This window comes from Anopheles stephensi, chromosome 3, assembly GCF_013141755.1.
Source record: "Anopheles stephensi strain Indian chromosome 3, UCI_ANSTEP_V1.0, whole genome shotgun sequence".
NCBI lineage: Eukaryota > Metazoa > Arthropoda > Insecta > Diptera > Culicidae > Anopheles > Anopheles stephensi.
Window position 1 is genome coordinate 46,289,416 of NC_050203.1, and position 19,711 is coordinate 46,309,126.

The 19,711-nt window shown below is 43.8% G+C and overlaps 1 protein-coding gene across 1 annotated transcript in view; it reads left to right on the forward strand.

The window, feature by feature from the left end:
* Positions 1-80: 80 nt before the first annotated feature.
* Positions 81-19,711, forward strand: part of LOC118511175 (tyrosine-protein phosphatase Lar) — a 242,242-nt gene continuing 222,611 nt past the window's right edge. The window contains exons 1-2 of the mRNA XM_036053921.1: positions 81-195; positions 858-1,188. The gene's annotated coding sequence lies outside the window, so the exon portion shown is untranslated. The remainder of the gene's footprint in view (positions 196-857; positions 1,189-19,711) is intronic.

Genomic DNA, 19,711 nt, shown 5'->3' on the forward strand with positions numbered 1-19,711 from the left:
TTCTCACGCGAAAACACATCCTTTCGATTCGACTCCGAATGTCCCTTCGGTGCACGATGATAGCTAGCTTTCCAGCAGTCAGTAAGCGGCGTTCGGAAAGATTGTTCAATTTTCCCGAGCTCGCGTGCCAGTTCGCTGTAGCCTGGCACGATTGTTCGATTGCTCCTGTGAGTGCACATCACACTGGTGGTTTCGGTGAGTCCTTATTTTACTGCGTTTGAAACAGCGTTTTTAATGTGGCTGTGAACCTGGTGAAGGGTGTAGTGTAGTGGTTAGTGCATTTTCCCGTGCAATCCGCGTTCCGGTTATATAAAGCTAGTGTGCGGCTCACAACAGCTGATAAAACACTGGTGGCCGATCTGGGTCGGCTCGCTAGCATGTCTATTGGTCGTTGAGTGCGCGTACGGTGTTCTACAGCCAATGCGTCTGCTATCGATCGATCGATGCCATCATCTTTCCCGTATCCCTACCGACGCCGTGTTCTACCGACTGACAGTGCTTTCGCCCTGAGTGTCCTGAGCAGTAACTCCCGACGGTGGTGCGCTGGTACTAAATTGGAGTGTTGTAGTGCATTGGTGGTTCCGTTTTAAAAGTGGTTCCCCGTTGGCTGCTATGAGTGAATGCGTTTGCTTGTGTTTGTTTCGCATCAGGTTTAGCTTATGCGTTACGTTAAATTGTTTTTTTTTACCTTTTTTATGTTAATACAAGATGAGTTCTGCCCGTGGGCGTAATGCTTTGGAGTAATAGGCACTAGATTATAATTGATAGATTTTTCAATCACCCGACGATTCCGGGAAGCAGTGATTACTATACTGTTCATTTATCAGTAATCATCATTGGCTATTCATTTTCATTAGAATTCCCGGTCAGTGCGGTTCGTGTGCAGTTCATTTGTTATGCTGGTGCAGTGCCCATCCGTCAGCTGCCAGAGTCAAGTGCCGATTGTTGGTTCTGTAGGCTACGTGTGGCTTAGTGTTTGCCGTGTGTTAGGCGGTGGGGGTGGTGAGGCTGATCAGTGTGCCACACGCATAGTGCCGGCATGTGCGACGGTGATAATCGGATGCGTCGAGTAGACCGTGAAGAAGTGGTAAATCCTGTGTAATAATCTGCTCAACATACGCTGCCGAACCGATTGCCGTGTGGAACGCGTACCGCGCGAAGAAAAATACCATCAGCAACAAGTGAAAGGTAAATGTCATTTATCATTGAAACGTATCTGGCCCTTGGGAGTGATTTGGTATGTAAATTTGTACGCTCGCATCGATTGTACGCGGAAGGATTACGGGTTACGGGTGTGCGCGAAAACATTGTGCGCGATTGTCATAATCCCAGCAGGGTATTGCATTTGCAGAGCAATAGCGATCAGTGTGATGTGTTCTGTTTTGGGGGTACAATTGTATGTGTAAACCATATCGATAACAGGTCGCCCTCGATATGGCGTTTCTATTGTAATTTAATGTTCTCCGTGATGATGTGTATTGTCCTTCCTGCATCGCTCAAAATTTATGTGAGTCGTTTGTGTGTGTGAAGTATCGAAAGGCTTGACACATAAAAGGACACGAAACGAAAAGCGACTATACAGTGGAAAATCATCGAGATGTTATAACAAACTACCGGCTGCATCAGTTATTTCAACGAAAAGAAGCTTAAAAATAAGTATTTCAGCAAAAATAACAGCTCAGAAAGCGTTGAACGAGAAGTATGTAAGGGTGCAATCGATACAACACACCGACACACACACTGCGCCGTTTGCAAACTTATTGCACCATTGCACTTCACCAGATGCATCTCCTTCATATTTCAGCTCCTGGTCGCTTCGCTATCGTTGCATTCTACGGTGGGGTCTTTTGAAGTTTTCGAAGCAATCTGTACGCGCAGGACTTCAAAGAGGTTTCTTTGGTGCTTTGGTTTAGTTTCCAGCTGCAGCAAACGTCTCATGCATCGGTTAATGTTGCACACCGCAGCAGTTCGATTATTTCACTTTTATGGTCATTCTCAAAGCAACATTTTCGCGACAGAAAAAGGACCTTTTTATAGAAATTGAACAGTATCGGAAAATTAACAGATGTGTGTATCCAACCAGCAGCAAACATATAATTGTTTCTGCTTAATACTACTTCGTTAGTTCTAATTACCATGCTTGAGTGTTTGACAAAAGCTCTGTAAATTGAGAACTCGGTATTATGGTTGTCAAGTTGGCTATCCGTTGGACAGCGCAGAGAGCTTGCAAATCATCGTAAGCTTTTGCGCTAACGTTTGCATTGCAATTGTTGCATTAGTGGCTGTCTACGAACTCATAAACAGCTTCAATGATTTATTTACGTATTTATTTATTATTGCTTGAAAATATATGGAATGAATTCCATATCAATGACAAACCAATTATAAACGCTTCTTAGAAAAGTATTTAGCCAGAAGATAACTAACGAAAACGCATAAAAGTAACTTTTTATGAAATGTTTATTAGACAAGCAAACAAATATTTTTATTTGATTACTTAATTTGTAAACATGATTAATGATAATTGGTTATTCTCAGGAGTAAAACACATCACTAAGCAAAAAATGAAGAACCTTACGAGCAGCAGCTAACTTTTCCTTTAATAACTTTCCCTTTATCGATTGAAATTTAGGTAGCTGTGGTAAAAAGTGTAAGATTTAACATCTTCCCAATCATCGTCACCATCATCATCATAATTATCATCAACGTCGTTACCAAAACTAGGACTTCCATTTTTCTGTAATATTATTGATTGTATTTACCATTTAATTTGTAACACACATTTATCTCGACATTCCATCAACCATGAAGACCATAAGGAAGAATAGAGTAAGAAGAAATAGCTGACCGGTTCTCCAATAGGGTTACAGTGTTTAATGTTTTAAGAAGATGCCCCCAAAGCAATTTCACGCTGTAAAATTTTGACTACTTTAACTCTAACTCGAAGCTATAATACCGATTCATTTGATGTTTGATTAGAGAAGGTTTGTTTGAAAATTTGTCTCTTAAAGAAACGTCTCTCTCTCTCACTCTCTTCTTAGCCTTACGACTTCATAAGGTCATGTCAGCCGTTTTTGGCTTACTAGACTTAATGATACCAAGAAGTAGGACAGTCAATTCTGACTATGAGGGGAACGGATGGGTTAGGATTTGAACCCCGGTCCAGCTGTTTTAAAAACCGGCGGCGTTGATCACCGTAATCAGCACTATGAACGGACAGCTAGTTCCTTCGAACTATACAATTTTTGACTTGATACATATTCTAGATATTATCACTTCATCTCTCAAAACCTCAAGAGGTAAGCAAGTAAAATCTGATAATGCGGTCATTCGATCATGATTCAGGTTGTATTCGAAAGTAACTGTTGCAACCACAAAACATTCTATCAAAAGTAGTTACATTATCACCTACGAATTCTCTCGCCGCATCTCATAATGGTGAATACATGTGTGGCGAGAGAGCAAAAAGAAAAAAAAACCATCCCCAAATACATTTTTATTTGAAATCCTTTGACAATATTTATTTCATAACAGCTCCCCCGACATAATCATAATTCTGCTTAGCAATCGTGAGCGGTGTGAATGTTATTCATGGTGTGTGAATTTTTGCGTTCCGCTCCCTTTTGTGTTGCATACCCGCCGCGACCCGCGACTGGCCATTGTGTTCCTGTGCTTTGGGTGAAAATCGAAAAGCTCAACCCCGTGCGCGGCTCCCGGCATCCTGGAGGCGCGCTCTCTTCGGGCGACCGTCACAACGGGGAAAGAGTTTTTCACTCGCCGAACACCAAAACCCTTGAGGGAGCCCGGCTGGCGAAGTGGCAAAAGGCGCTAGGCTAACCGAAGTACGTAGAGTACAGCCTTCGTCTTTTCACGAGGTGCTTTTAAACATGAATAATGTTTAGTTTATTTCAGCAATGTATTGCATTATTTATGATTCATATACGTTAACTCGCATGCTCGTACGTATTGTCGGTGTATACAGCGCCCGTAGGCACGTCTTGCTGCCGTGTATTGTCGCTGGCGCTGGGAAGCGTTTTTCCGCTCGAGCGTACAATGGCAGCGTGAAGCACGGCGCGGAGGCCCGGTCCGCGGGGGGATAAGGTCGGAAGGCGTTTACTTCGATGCTGACGAAAAGGGGTTGTTTTTGTTAAAGTTTGCGTTAACAAAACATGTTGTGCCGGAGATGAAAAATGGGAAATTTCCGTACAAATCTTCATATCAACAAAGTTAAAAGTTTATCAACTACTTGCCGCGTGGCCAAAGTGGCATTACTTCGGCCCAAGTTGAACGAAGATAATAATAATCTGCTTGCTGGGAAGTTTGAAGTGTTGATTTGGATGGTGGAGTTTTGCATTGAAGTTTGGATTGTTAAAAGTTTTAGCTGTACGGATTGCCTGATGCAACTAGATTCTATCGCATTATGCAGTTTTGCGAAGAGCAACATAAAATTGTAGCTCGTTTTCTTTTGATACCAAAGTTAGGGACTTGAATCTGCTAATTTTATTCTTCGTATTTTATTGTTGACTTATACTCACATAAATATTAAACATATTATATTATTATATAGTATTATATTATATTATATAATGTTATATTATACTATATTATAGTATTAACTTATATAACAAAATCTGGTTAACACTTAGGGCTGAACTTTTTGTCTTGTGACTAGATACGATGACAAGCAATATGGATTAATAATGCTTAATACATACTCACTACTTGGGGCGACCGGAATTATGCGACTCTGGGCTGTTTCCCCCATAATGAGGACTTACTATCCAACTATGTGGTGACAATAATTCTAGTAACCCGGAAATGGCAGGCATGACCTTAACAGGTCGTTAGTCCTAGAAAGAAGAAGACTTATTCACTTATCAGGCAACAATCCTCGATATCGCTCACGATCTAGCACCGTCCTCCATGTTTCCTCTTTGCATGCGGACAGCCTGAAAAGCCTTTTTGGACTGGGTCGTCCGGTGCCATTTTCATGACATGATCAGCTGATGACATGACATCAGGAGCCGTGGTGAGTCTTATTCACTGGACGATGGTAAGATCACCGTGCTTCTGAGCATTTTCCTCTCGAACGCGGCTTCTTAGCTTAGGGTTTCGTCAGTTTTGGACAGAGTCCATTTCTCAGAGGCGTAGTCTGTCTCGATAGGGTTTTTGAAAAAGTGAAAAAGTTTACTCAGACAATAGGATGACTGGTTGGCAGGTACCTCAGATAGGTAAAGTTTTAGACGATTACAAAATGTGTACTCACCAATCAGTACATCCCTAACCCGAGGCATAGAGTCGCTCGCTCGATGCTTTGGCTAGTTTCTGGTATCAAACAATGATGTCTACGTCATCGGTGTATATCAGAATCTGGATTGACTTGCAGAAGATAGTCCATGAATTTTTCTTCTTCGAGTCACGGATGACCGGATAAAGAGAAGACCTGCGATATCATATGCGTCTTTACAGCCAATGAATAGATGGTAGGAGTGAAGCTACTCCTATACCATCCTCTCCAAGATTTGCCACATGGTGAAGATCTGATTAGTGGTTGATTTAATGCTATATCATAATAGAAATATGATATACGGGCTACATAATAGCTGTGTTAGGATAATGGAAAAGCCGTTACAATAAGGAATTCTAATGGAACGGGAACGGTAATCGTTCACCGTCGCTCAGCAAATCAGACTTGCCGGGTTCCAGCGGGCTTGTCACGTCATGAGAATGGCACCAGATGAACCAGCCCGTAAAGTCCTTCATGATATAAATGGGAAAGCCAAAACAATCATCGATCCCCTTGCAAAGATAGCTAGAGATCACATGTACGTATACACTCTCTTTAGTGAGGACATTTTGTTAATAAAAATGTCTTGACTAATCACTGTACTCGTCTTAATTTTTAGAACATGTACTTTTAAACAAAGTAATTCTTTATCTACCTTAGAACTTCTTAGAAAGCAGGATTTATGTCGCGTTTAACAGCTAACCTTTTCCTGGGGCCTGCTTTGGAATTTTCATTTAAAAACCAAGTGAAACTGCACAGAATTCACTTGCGGTCCGCTCCCGAAGCAGCGTGCGGCCCGAAGTGTCTGGAGCAGAGAGAAGTGAAGTGAATACTGCAAGTGAAGCTCATCCGTTTCGTCGATTTATTTGGCGGATAACTGGGCTGCAATTTGCTGCGAAATAAACAACTGGTTATTGTTTTATTTATTCGCTGCAATTGGTAGGAATATTTGTTGCTCCAGCTTACGCGTACATTGCCAAACGGCACACGGATAAAGAATAAAACCCGAATGCTCGCCCCTCGAAACTGTACCGTACAGAATGCGAAAGTACTGGCTGGCAAACCCGCTGGCAACCCACCAGCCGCCCCGACGGCTGGCCGAAAATGTGCGCTGGCAGTTGAAAAACATTCAACTTGCTTTGCTCTCTGGCATCCGGTTAAGTTTTTTGGGAATTTAAGCTTTTTCCAAACGGCGAGTCGAGGGCACATTTTGTGCATAGTCCATTTTCGACCGGCAGTCTAGGTTCCGCTAGCCCCAGACCCTCCCCTCTTTTCCCACAGAGTTATCAGCACCGGGTAATCCGAGACCCTTGCCATGACCTATCACGTTGTCCCGCTAATGGCTGGTGGCCGTCGCAGCAGTGGACGTGGTGCCGCCACCGTAAGCCACAAACAGGATTGCTGTTCCGGGTGTGTTGAGATTATGTTGTGTTTGTGCGATGCCAACTTAGACTCGGAGCTCGGCGGTTCGGCCGCTGGACTATCCCAGCCCCTCGCCGAACCGGTGCTGCTCGTCTGTAACCGGAACCGGAAGGGATTGGGATTGTTTTGTTCAACTATTTGGCAACGCCAGCGAACGTCAAAGTATGCTCCTGTGTGTGGCTGTGTACGTGTGTGCGCACATATGTGTGTGTATGTGTGTGTGTATGTGTGTGTGTGTGTGACAATAGCGGTTATTCTGTGCAATAACACGGTAGGATTGATAACGAACTGAAAATCCGGTTAAAATCCCACCGAACACCGTCGACTGCTCTCGGTTGGATCGAGTCGACAAAACGTAACGCAACGGTCCTCTGGCCAAAAATCGACCCAAAACGAGCCAAGTGAATCGTCGCTATCGGTCGTCCGCGGGATCCGCGCGGATGCGAGTATCATCGCAGCACGGTGACTGCCGTGCGACTCCTGTTGACAGTTGACGATAACCGAATCCATTTCGATGGAACCCATTTGATTCAATTCCGCCCGCACTGGGCGATTTTGCAGCGTTTCGCTTTTGCTGAGCTTCGCGCGGTACTGATGCGATGCGATGTTGTTTAAATTTATTAAAGTGACTGCTTCTATTATGTGCTGCGCGTGGCCAATGCGTTAACGTTAAGGTACATTTGTGTGGCCAGTTTCGCTCGCTGGCTGGCGCTCTCGAAACAATGATTGTCTGCCGGCTTATGCAGTTTCAGAATAAATGATTTTCCATACCAGCGGGGAAAGAACATCATTGAAAGAAAGCATTCATAAATATTGCTCATTATGTGGGTTTAGATTGGTTATTAAAATTTAATTGCTAAACATTAGCTGATTTTTTTTACTTTCCATGAGGCCCTTTGTGTTCAACATTTAAATCGCTTAGGCGAAATCCGGCATGCATTGTAATGCTGGTGGCGCGAGTTTGCTGGCATTTTGAATCGAATGTTAATACCTGGTCTTTAGTAATGCGTGATATAATGGAGACATTAGACAATATCATAATCAGCGCGATAGCACATCAACATCATCGAGAGTATCGGTTTGGCCACCGACAGCGGAGATCAGGGCTCCATCGAGATCATTAACTCGATTATTGACTGCAGCCACAGGCATGCCGGCTAGCTTTCCTATACAGTTCGAGAATCTTTATCTCCAATGCTCTATTTAGCAGTAATTGAATATAAACGAAGTAGTTGCATATAATTAAGATGCAAGACGCCACCTAAATCATGGCCAGAGCACGCTAGAGCGCGCACAGCCAAGAACTTAGTTTATTGTTTCACTCGGCGATTCGAGCGAACACAAAGGATCAACGGGTCGCATTACTGATGGGTTTGTTGCTGCCGCTGTAGTAGCTTTTCGATGTGCGCTGATGTGCAATTGAGGATTATTGAAAGGCTGTTTACTCCTTAGTTTCAGCACAAACGCTCCACCCCAAGGGGTCTTAAAGATTACGAACAGCATGAACATTACAGGATCGAATAATGACCTACATGGCTGCTCCTGCACCAGGGCTAATGTTTCCAAAAAGCTTCCTAAGTATAAGGAAGGGACTAGCGATAAAGCTGCTCTACACTTCCATCGACGGAGCCCTCCATTTTCGTTAGGCCAAAAGTCGGTCCAAATGGCCTCCAAAACACTGGTAATGGGCTAGATTAAAAGCGTGCTTTGTGTAAGGTGCTTCTTAGAATAAGTACTCTCTCTCTCTCTCTCTCCCGCTTCACATAATAAAGATGCAACATAACATATTAGGGCAGTGTTTTGTATCCGAACCGCTCCGCTCTGTACGTGATGAGTTGCAGATTGCTTCCCGACAGCATTAAAAAATGCAGAATCCGTTGAAGATACGTGCAATTGCAAGAGCGTCCGATAAAATCCTGCATTAATAAAAGTCTACCAGTCTTCGAGTTTGGGGTGCAACACATCCCTCGATCCCTGAAGAAAGCTGGAGACAGCAGGCCATACTCACGTGCTCGTCTGCACAAGAGCGGGCCATTGCGTTAGGTCAGAACTGTTGAAAGTAATCTTCACCATTTGCACAGCCGTTTTGGTCCTTTCAGCGAAGTTTCCGGGAATGAAAATAAAGGCTAACAAAAAAAAACCCTCCCAACAGGCTTCATTCGCCAACACGGCTCAGAGTGTATTGCAATCGTTCGATGTTCTCATTCGTTGGGCAGCGGATGGAGCACGACACTAGTTCCGAAAACTGAGCACTTCTGACTGGAAGCGTATGGACTACTTTTACTCGGGGGGGACTACACTCGTTCTCCAGTTTGTGGCTGATCGACTTTATGTGCTGAGTGTAACAAAGGTATCGATAGAAAATGTTTGATTGCACTTTTAGAAACCAATTTGTACATTTTTTTGTGATATTTCCCTCACAATGGATGAAACATAAATAGAGTTAGATAAATTAAATATTTTATTGTTAAACAATAGAGAGTTTGCTAGAATATTTGGAAAGCTTTCAATAATTCTTTCGTCAAATAAAACACTTCTAATAAATCAGCAATACTACCAGCACTGGCTGAACTTTGACTGTTGCTAATATCTTGACAACGAGAGTACGGTGCAGCATTTGCTAGGGCACAAATGTTGCAAACCGTTTCTGAGGTTGTGTTCGTTCGTGTACCGGCAGCATGATTGCTGACCGTTTGCTCCAGCATCCAACTGGTGGAGAGCTATTTGCAGTGGGTTATGCTGACGCCACCACCATCAGCACTGCTCCCTTACCGTCCGGTTTCCTCCCGTCGCTTCAATATTGGACCGGTACTTTCACCTGTGCCATACCAGCGATGGCAATGAAATAGTGTGGTCCGAAAACGATGGGGCTGGCCCACCAAGCAATACGGGGAGGGCGGAATCGAGGTTTGGATATTTGTTTCGCTGTTCAAGTATCTCCAGCATCCTGGGAGATTTCGCTAGCGCAATAGTTGGTCATCGGTTGATCCTTTCTGACGCTTCGTTTCTGGTGCGGTTTTTCGTATGTTGTGAATCGAACGAGAGAGAGAGCGAGTAAGAGAGAGAGAGAGGGAGAGAGAGATAGAAAGCAGCAGAATGGTTCAGTTTGCATTGCCGGTTTCGGATAATAGATTGAATTTTTGGGAAATTTATTGCCATTTTCCGATAACTAATGTCTATGTATGATTCAGTAAAATTGAACGAATGCCAACAGACTCGAATAACTCGCCGCGGAAGATAGTAGTAGTACGGCGGTGGACTATGTGTACCGAAAACTCGACCGGTGGTATCTGGCTCGTACGAATCGTCCAAAACGGGTCCGTCCGATTGTACACGTGTGTCATCGTCTATCGTATCGGTTTGACCATCGAGTGACCATTTTTCCCACCGATAGTTCCCTCTCCTCGCGTCCAGAAACCAGTCGGTACCGGATGTTACGGTCCATCTCTGGCAATGTCCTCGGATTACAATGGAAAGGACACATTCGCAGCTCGTATGAAGGCTGCGTTAGGTGACTAGCTGTCGGTTAGTACGGTGTCGCTAGTTTATTGATAATCAATCCTCCACTTGCAACCGGACCGGTTTTAGTTGAAACATCTATCACAAGTGTAGCAAGACTCAATTCAACGCGAGCGTCGGCTTTGCCAGCTGCTTCATCATAAGATAAACGAGTGGCCCTGGAAGGTACTGTTCGGTAGCATTCGGTGTGGATGTTGGGATTGGCGTCAAAACCATTATTACTCGATTTAATCGATTCGCTGACGCTTGCCAGATGTGAAGCGGACCATTTTCTGATGGTGTCGACATGTCGGTTGTTTGTTGGGTGCGCCATTGGGCAAAAGGATTGTGTATTGGTAGTGTTATCTATTTGTGTAGGTTTATTAAAAACTTACTGTTTTAGCTCACCGAAAAAAACATGTTTATTTTATTGTATTAACATAGTGCTAATTATAGCAATACGGCCAGGCCGTTCTTTATGAATAAAAAAAAGTGCTAATTATCTAGCAATAAGGCCAGGCTGTATATATGAAATATGTACATTTTTTTTCACACAAACGAATCATAACTGCCGCTACTTTATTTGAGTACCTTACATTCCATGAACCTGACGAACTTTAAACGTTTTTAGGGAAAGCATTTTTCCAAAAAAAATTATAGAAATGAGCATAAAAAAGTTAACAAACTTAGAAAAAATATGTAATGACATGAATTGTAACCATCGGCCTTGGTGATTCATATGAATAAAACTAAAGATCACGGCCTGTCATTTCTGGTGTCCTTGAACTTATTTTGATCCTTAGCTGGATAGTGAGTTCTGCGAAAAACATTTAAAACAAAAAACAAAGTAAAAACTAAAAACCTTATGAGCAGTAACTTACAGGGGTTTTCAGTTGATAAGGCAATAGCATCTATTTTTATGGCATGCTTCTTAGATGGAATGGCAAACAAAGTTAGTTGATATGGAAACGGCTACAGATGACAGGGATATCAAATGCTTTTTATTGTGATGTCCTCAGATGATATTCTCATAGTAGCCGTTGATATTGCACACACTTACCCGTGCGCTGAAAGGACGTGTACAATATCAACGGCTCCTATGACAGTATCATCTGAGGACACCATAACACAAGGTATTTGATATTCCTGTCGTTTTCATATCAACTAACTTTGTTTGCTATTCCATCTAAGAAGCCTGCCATGAAAATGGATGCTAATGCCTTATCAACTGAAAACCCCTGTATTTTTCGTAAGTAACGTTCCCTTTGCCTGTTTAAATTAAGGGGCATTTCTGATTGTAAAGAGTAAGATTTACCGTGTTCGCCATCATCGTTGTTCCGCCGTAATTCAGGGTTGTTCCGCCGTTGTCTGTTAGAGACCCGTAAGCAGCACTATAACAATTCGGCATCCCAAAGCCGGATCGATTTAGCCCATGCGTTTCATACAATTGAATAATTGTTTCATCATTTTATGATATAATAATTATTCACGACATGTAAGCTAGATGAAAAACGGAAGCTTTTTCTTCCATATGAAAAGATTGGTTGCAATTGCACCCAATTAGCTGTTCCAACGCATGATGCTGGTTGCACTCTTCACCGGAATGTTGTGATTTTTCCACATCTACCATTAGTATTGAACATTGCACATTTACAATTACAAAAAGCTTTCCGTGCTTGTGGAAACGGCCCATTCGTAGGGTTTCCATGTTCTCAATCCATGGCTTCCGCCGAGGATTCGAGCGTTTACAAACAGCATTCAACTTTCTGCACAAAAACCCCGTTTCCCGTTTCCCGGGGTTGGTGTATGAGGCGTGTGTATCAATTCCCCAAAAACACGTCAGTTCCTGCTAACTGCGTGTAGCACGTTTTATCGTGTTGATAGGATGGCAATGGAAATGGAGGAAGAAAAGCAAAACACGAAACCCCCGAAGGTCCCGAAGCGATCTCGGGTCCGGCTCTAGGAAAAATGAATTTCCTTCACTTTATTCTTACCGTTTGACGCCATTTTTTTGTTGTTGGGGCGGGTGGTGGGCCTGTTTGATAATACCTTACCACACCGCAACCGGAGTGCCGGGCTTTGTCCCCGGCGTTTCGGCTTCATTACAGTGCGGGATGTTGATTCTACGAAACGACAGTTACAACGCAGTTGCTTTTCACCACAGATGAAAATGCTGACGAGGCTGGGGTTTACCTTTTTCTACCACACAAGTACACACACACATACACACACACCGAAAAAAGTACAGGCACACATACAAAGTGTAAGGAAAAATTGCGGATCCCCAAAACTGAGCGCACACGACAGAATCGTCGTCGGCCGACCGGATGCTGTCACTAGTCGTCCAGCGTTTGTTTTTATGGCTTAGGTACTCACAGATTTATCTTAATGGGTCTGAGCCGGCAACTCGTTCGGCTGCTTTATTTCCTGGCGTTTTTTTCCGCATGGCTGAGGGCCACGCGTGAGGGGAGCGTGAGCCTTCCGTTCACGCAGCTCTATCTGTCCGCTCTTCCGTTCGGCTCGTTCGGTTTGGCCAACCGAGCAAGATTCAAGAGGATTCCTCTTTAAGCTGATTATTTCTTAAATGTTGTACACCCATATTATGGTTTGGGACCCCATTCACCGCCGCACACTGGAGCGCCAAGCGAGCGTGAGCACGCCCGGCCTACGCCTCCGAGGCTGGCCCGGCTCGGCAATGATAAATGTACAGTAATGAGGCTTCAACTGTTTTGAGGATACTTCTACTACTTACGGTATACTCGGCTCTCCGGGTGCTTTTTTTCTGTGCATGTTTCACCAGTAATCGAGTTTCTCACGGGAGAGAGAGTTTTTTTGTGTGTGCAGAAGTAGTCAACCCCTCAGGATTCTGCCGGTCTGCCTGTGCCCGGTGCGAAAATGTCGGACCGTTTTATCTTTGGTTTTATTCGGCACCCCTTTTCCCCCTTTCCTTGCTACGTCCTGCGCTGAGTGAGGCGCTGGAGCTTCGGTTCCCATAACGATGGAGTTAATTATGTGAAAAATGTTGACTTTTCTCTCGTTTATCCCTCCGCAATTTCGCCACAGTTCCATCGGCCAGCCAGGGAGGGGCCAGCCAGGCTACAGGGCTACAGTTCCAACGCTTGACCGGATGAAAAATGGACACAAAGCAAAGCAGATATTCGTCCATTTCATTCGCTCGACACGCCACCTCGTTCATTTTTTTTTTTTTTTGAGCCCGGCATCTTCTGTTTCTATTTTGGTTAAAGGATGTTCGTTTCGGATCCGCCGGATATCCTCGGGGCGCTTGTTTGTTGCGGTGATTTTTGGTACGAATTATTCATAGGCCTCTCACTGTTTTTGCTGGGTGCGACTGGTGACGGCGGTAGATAAACGAAAGTTAGTCAATGGAAATTAATTCCAGTCGTACTCGTTCTTGCTGCCTGCGGGGATGGAAACCGTTCCGTACTTGCAACTATTTGTGTTACACTTTTCATTTGAGTTGTTTCGCCAAAATGCAATAATGAAAATGGGTGCTGTTTATGTTGCAAGCCACATTTGGCGTTGGTAAATTGGCATCATCAAACGCGCGTGTACAAGGAATGTGTTAATTGTATTATCGTTATACTTTGAAGCAAGAGTGTAATTTGCATTAAAACAGTAGTAAACGTTTAGCTTTATCGTAGCACACCTTTTCACTGAGTGAAATAAGAAAAGGACCATCATTTGCAACTGTTACCAACTGATTCTTCTGTTTTCAGTTTAAAATGTAAAAAAAAAGTCTTTATTAAGCCTTTTTGAATCATAACGTTCAAATTTTTGCTAACTGTTTTCGTTTGCTAAAGTCGAAAAACCTTATGAGGAAAGGATTCAAAATAAAATAAAGCTTCCAACTGTTTAATGCTTTTTCTTGATTCTTACTCACTTACTGACAATTCCGTTTGGAAATGAAGTTTTCTTCAACCATTCATGAAAGAATCCTTTAATTTTCGCTCATTTTTTCTCAATAAATTGGGGAAAGTATCTTAAGTTCTAAGGAAAGACAAAAATCAAAACAAACCACTTTTCTCTTCAACAGAAATCGGTTATTTTATCTTTCAATCACATGCTGAATACGTAAACTTCTTGAAAAATGTGTAGTATTGTGGTTGCATAGTGATATTTGGGAGGAAAGGCTAATCTACTGTCATCCTTTATTCTCAAAGAATTGCAATGTCCAACGATATAGGCAGCATATATTGCCAAGCAGAGAACACTTGGAGCGACAATCTCGGTCAATCCAACTTCACAAAACATCGTAACTCGAATCGGTTCAATATCGCCAAAATATTAGGATTTTTTTAATAAAATGATATACAATCTGGTTGGTTTAGATAATTGGCAACACTTATGACAATCTCTGCGGGAAGAACCCGATGAATGAAAAGATTCAATTGGCATGAAATTCATCCGGGCTAAAGACTAAAGAATATCGAAATGTTAGCAATAGTCTTTTTCAACTATGGTATGACTAGTAAGGGTTGCCCAGTCTTCATTTAGCAGAGAGAAAGTGCGCGATTCATAGCTCCGAACTGACTAGTTCTTAAATAATGATCATCATTAAATAATGATGTTCGAAACCCCATCTTCAGAAACGCGCCGTAGATCTCTGCTTTCGAATGCGTTTCTCGAGCGATGAGTGCGTGGGGCAAAGTTTCCGGCGTGAATTCTCTCACCACTCTTTCGAAGGAGCCTCTTGTGGCTTTGTGCATACGATCAACGGATCGGATACTTCCTATTTTGACTCAGCTTTCAGAGGTATAAATTTCATTAGAAAAGTGTGTATCGCTTCTATTTAAAAAAATGCTTCACACGGCATGTCCGGGGTTCAAACCCCCATTGGAGGTCGTTCTACCGTAGTGAGGACTGACTATCCAACTGTAATACGCGGGAGCAGTCGGTCTTTTACGACGGGGCTTTGCGCATATGCGATTGGAGTCGCGCCGTACTTACGTGGTTCATTTGCATTTCGACGAGAGCGACGAACAACAACTTGCTGACCGAACCAATTCTTCCATTTATCGACTGTCAAAGCAATCGCGGAGATTCTAGATGAGAATCTTCCTTACTGGATTGTTGGAAACATCGAAGCCTTACCTTTGGTAGGGGGACACTCGAAGCTCATCGGCGTTGAGTCGGCCAGGTTGCAATGGGTGTTTTGTCAAATCTGCTGCATGTGCGGTTCTTGGTGGGGTATGGATGGAACTGTTTACTTGAGTATAAACAGTTATTGCATAAGGTTGTGGTGTGATAGACCGTTCCTTCGCACGTGTTTATGAAATGTATGTTTTTCATGAGGTGTTTTTCAGATGTATTCCCTGCTATACATACTTCCCTGCTAGACAACTATACGGTATCAGTAAGTCTAGTAAGCCAGCGATGACAGGCATGACCTAAGAGGAAGTTAGGCCAAGAAAGAAGAAGTTGATGGATTTTGTATGGTTAGGTTGTACCTGTATTCATTACAAAACCATAAGTTTATCCTTTCTCTGTAAGGATGTAGCTGTAACATCGTCTTACACGTTTGCTTAAGCCACTTGCTCACGACTTTACAGACCCGGTCTCCATTAAGACGCTCTACTGCTCCTTGGTTCGATCGATGCTGGAGTATGCCTCCATTGTAGGGTGGCCATCTGGAGCGCTTCTGAAGGATTCAAATGGACGACGCTCACTGTGCGCTTTTGGGTATCGAGTCGCTGAACCAGCGAAACTGCAACGCCCAGAGACTATTTTTTGCGGGACTTTTGGACTACCGGATCGACTCCCCAACAGTACTCTCTGGGCTCAACTTTTACGTCCCAACCTGACCGCATCGCCCATGGAGGCTGCTTGAGGTAGAGGATCGCCTGTGATCCCTTTCTCCGAATGTGCCGTGAATATAACTGAATAAGTAATCGTCACCAACAATACATGCGCTTTTAAATTATATTCAATCCGTTCGTCCTTATAACTGTTAAGTGTCTTAGCAATTAGGCTTTAAGGGGGCCCTGCGTGGCCCGTTGAATTATAATAACGATAAACAGTAAACAATGCTATGAACTGTTTAAGCTGTCTAGAGAGATTGATTGAGAACTCTAGAAAAGCAATATTTTGATCATTGGCTAGTAAAATAGTGAAAATGTAACTGAGTTTGTTATTAAGTTGAACTACATTTCAACATTATAAGAACAAAGGACAAAGTGATGCTACATCGACTTAAATGGTTTTAAGGGAGCTTCTTTTAACATTCTACCATCATTCTACCATTCCAACTTCACATGGTGGTGATACACTTATTTCGTTCAGTGTTTATTTGTTTATGGTATTTGCTAATTTTATAGACCAAAGGTTGATATTAGGTAGGGAAAAACTCGGCTGAACCGTAAGGATAACGGCGAGCACGTGAGTTCCGTGCGGCAACTTTCTTGCCAAACTTTCATTTGTCAATAGCTCCGATAAACGGTGTCAGGTCCTGATCCTTTTCTTCGCAAACGTCTTGGCATAGTGGAACAAACTTTCCACAACAGTTTCCTCAAAGTATTTGCGAATGCGAATGAAAAAAAAGAGAAAAAAAAGAATGCATCCTTTTTTCTCTTCCATCAGTCACACTGCTGCCCTTGGTCGCCCTGGTCGTGCGGCGTTTTCACCTTCACGCTTCTCACCGGGCTGGGCCTCACCTTGAAGTTAACTGGAAACTTTATTATAATTTGAAAGTTTTATAATTAATTTTCAACCAAAGTTGCCAGGGCGCTCGTCGCCGAGTGAGCGTGTGAGTGAAGGAGTGAGCGAGGAATCTCCGTACGGTTTGCCTTAAGTTGCGCTTATGATTTTCACCGGTCTGACTGCTTGTTTTCACTCAACCAGGAAAGCTGGCCTGGCAATATCTTCATCGGAATGGCGCACCAGCTATCGCTGGCTGGCTGGCTGCATCAGATCTCTATCTCTATCTCTTTCTCTCTCTCTCTCTCTCTCTCGCTCTCACTCTCTCGCTTTCTAGCCCCATACCGTAACAGACTCCCGATATACAGTCCTTGCTAAACCGGTGTCACTTGATGGTTAGCACAGAAGACCCTCGTCATACCAAAACCATCCCAGCACCGATGCCAGTGCTCTGGTTGAGCATAGTTGACTGAAATAGTTCGAAGAGTTTCAGCCCGGTTGGAAAGGGTGTTCGCTTTTTCCCTTTGTACCGTGAGGTTTCCTCATCGCCTAGGCGTGGCAGGGCGGCCCCCTCCCACCTGTTAAATTATGTAGGTCAACTGTCTCTTCGTTCGGTATCGATAAACTACATCCATCCATCTATCCAGCCATCCATCCATTCGGTCAACCTCGATCCTCGATTGTATGAGCGATGAATTCTTGGCAGGTTTCGTCGTTTTTCTTCACCAACACCGATCAAAACATTTTCCCAATACTTTTTTCCCGAAAACCGAAACATTGCATTGAAATCACATGAAGTCAGTGTGACTTTTGGGGGAGAGGGGGGGAGGGATTTGAGTGGGGGTTGAAGTTTATGATGCTATTACCAGCACCAAACCTCCGCAGAGCTGGTGAAAAATTGAATTCCGAAGCGGACCGTAATCAGAAGAACAAACACCAAAGTAAGTTAGATGGAAAATAATAAATGAACTCTTCGTCACAAACCAAGTTTCGAGTGGATTGTCCCTTTTGTCCAAACCACACGCGTCCAGGCGACTGTTTCGTCCGAGCTCGGGCTGTCCTTCACAAACCTTGGTGTCAAAATGAATTTTTCCTTCGGTTCAGGGGGATTTTTTTCTGTTTGGTTTCGTAGCTTTGTTTCTTGTTGCTCGTTACTCCAAGCGAAAAAAGGCTTGTCTGAAAATGGGGCGGAAAACGTGCGGGACAAATGTGCCCCCGAAATCGTTCCGTGAGTTTGACACAAATCATTCATTCGTGTCCTTTCACGGACGTGCAAACGTGGTGCAGGACAGCGCAGCAAACGGAAATGGAAGCAGAAATGGAAGCACAATCGTTTCATTCGCTTTGACCAACAACCGGCAGTGATGTTGGGTGCCACCTTGATCAAAAGTGTAGGATGTTCCGGCAAAACCTGGGAGCTGCTAGCAAAAAACCACAACATCCTTCGCCTTCCCCCCACCAGTGGCCCTCTCCACAACGCCCTCCCAGTGAAAAAGAGCAGGTTGACAAAGTTTTTGTTTCACTTTTGTTTCTCACCACAACTGGACCGCCTTCCGTTGCAGAGCCTCGCACTGTCGCTATTTTCTGACGATACCGTCCGTAAATCCGGCTTCATCCTCGTATGCTGCCAGCCGAAACGGGGAGCGAAAAAAAAGGCGAAGGCCGCAACTCGTGAAAGCCATATCTGTCTCCACTCCATCCGGCTTCCGGATAACGCGCTTTAAAACCGCAGCCACAGCGTGTGCCGCCTGTTTCTAACTGGAACGAAATCGGAAACCGGTGTTCAGCGCTGTAAGTAAATATTTGATGATCATTGATTTCTGATACTCATCGCACATGTTCACTGCGGATAAAGCGATGCTTCAGCTTTGAACAACACTCACCGCTTTTGGACACATACAAGCGCGTGCGATGGCAAACAAAAAAAGTGCCGGGCACGTGACTATCATAGAGCTAATCCACGTGTATCGGATGCTGTGTTTGCATGTTTGGAAGGAAAGAAACTGGCACCGAGCCGTTGGTGTTCTTCCTCACCATTCAAAACAAAAACGGGAAAGCTCCACCCAACATCAGCCGCACAACAACAGAGGAAGGAGCGCCCGGTAGAACAAAAGGTTGCGCATTAAGGGTGCTTTAGTGGTGCGCTTGGGACCGTTTGTGAAGACGACCAACCAACGCGCTCCCACCGAGTACTTCCGATCATAATACATCAAGCCCGGTCCCGGTGCTATCCTTCGGCATGCCGCCACCCGACGCCACGGCCGGAAGACGCGAAAGCCCGCCGAGGTTGGGATGCAAGAGCAACATGAACGATGAACGAGATGATTTAAAATAACATCGGTCTCGTAGGCCTCCGTATCTGTGCCATAATCGATGGGAATGAGCGAATGAGTAGAGTTTTATTTTTAGTTGCGAACCGAAGCAGAACTGTGCTTTCCGGTTCGTTGACATCTCGAACCGTGCCTTCGGGATGGGGTAGTGTGACATGTGCGACCACTGCGCTGGCCCTAGGTTCGGCGGTGTTTTGGTTTGAAAATAACATCAAAGTACGTACTTACTATACTTAGTGCACCGTATCCAGCTCGTTGCTTCCCTCCTCTATTTCGCTATCATAGTGCCACTGAGGAGCCTAGTAGAAATAGTTGGTGATATACAGCGCTTAATATAGCAATAAGCAAGAGTTTGCGTTGTTGTGTGTGTTTGTTACCTGTTCTTGTGATTGCTTACATGAAAGGATAGATGATACAAAAACAATACCAAATCAAAGTATAGAGTAGTATAAGAGTTAATATAAATTAAGCATATATAGTACAATATGTGCTACACTTTGCTCCGTATTTCATTCTCATA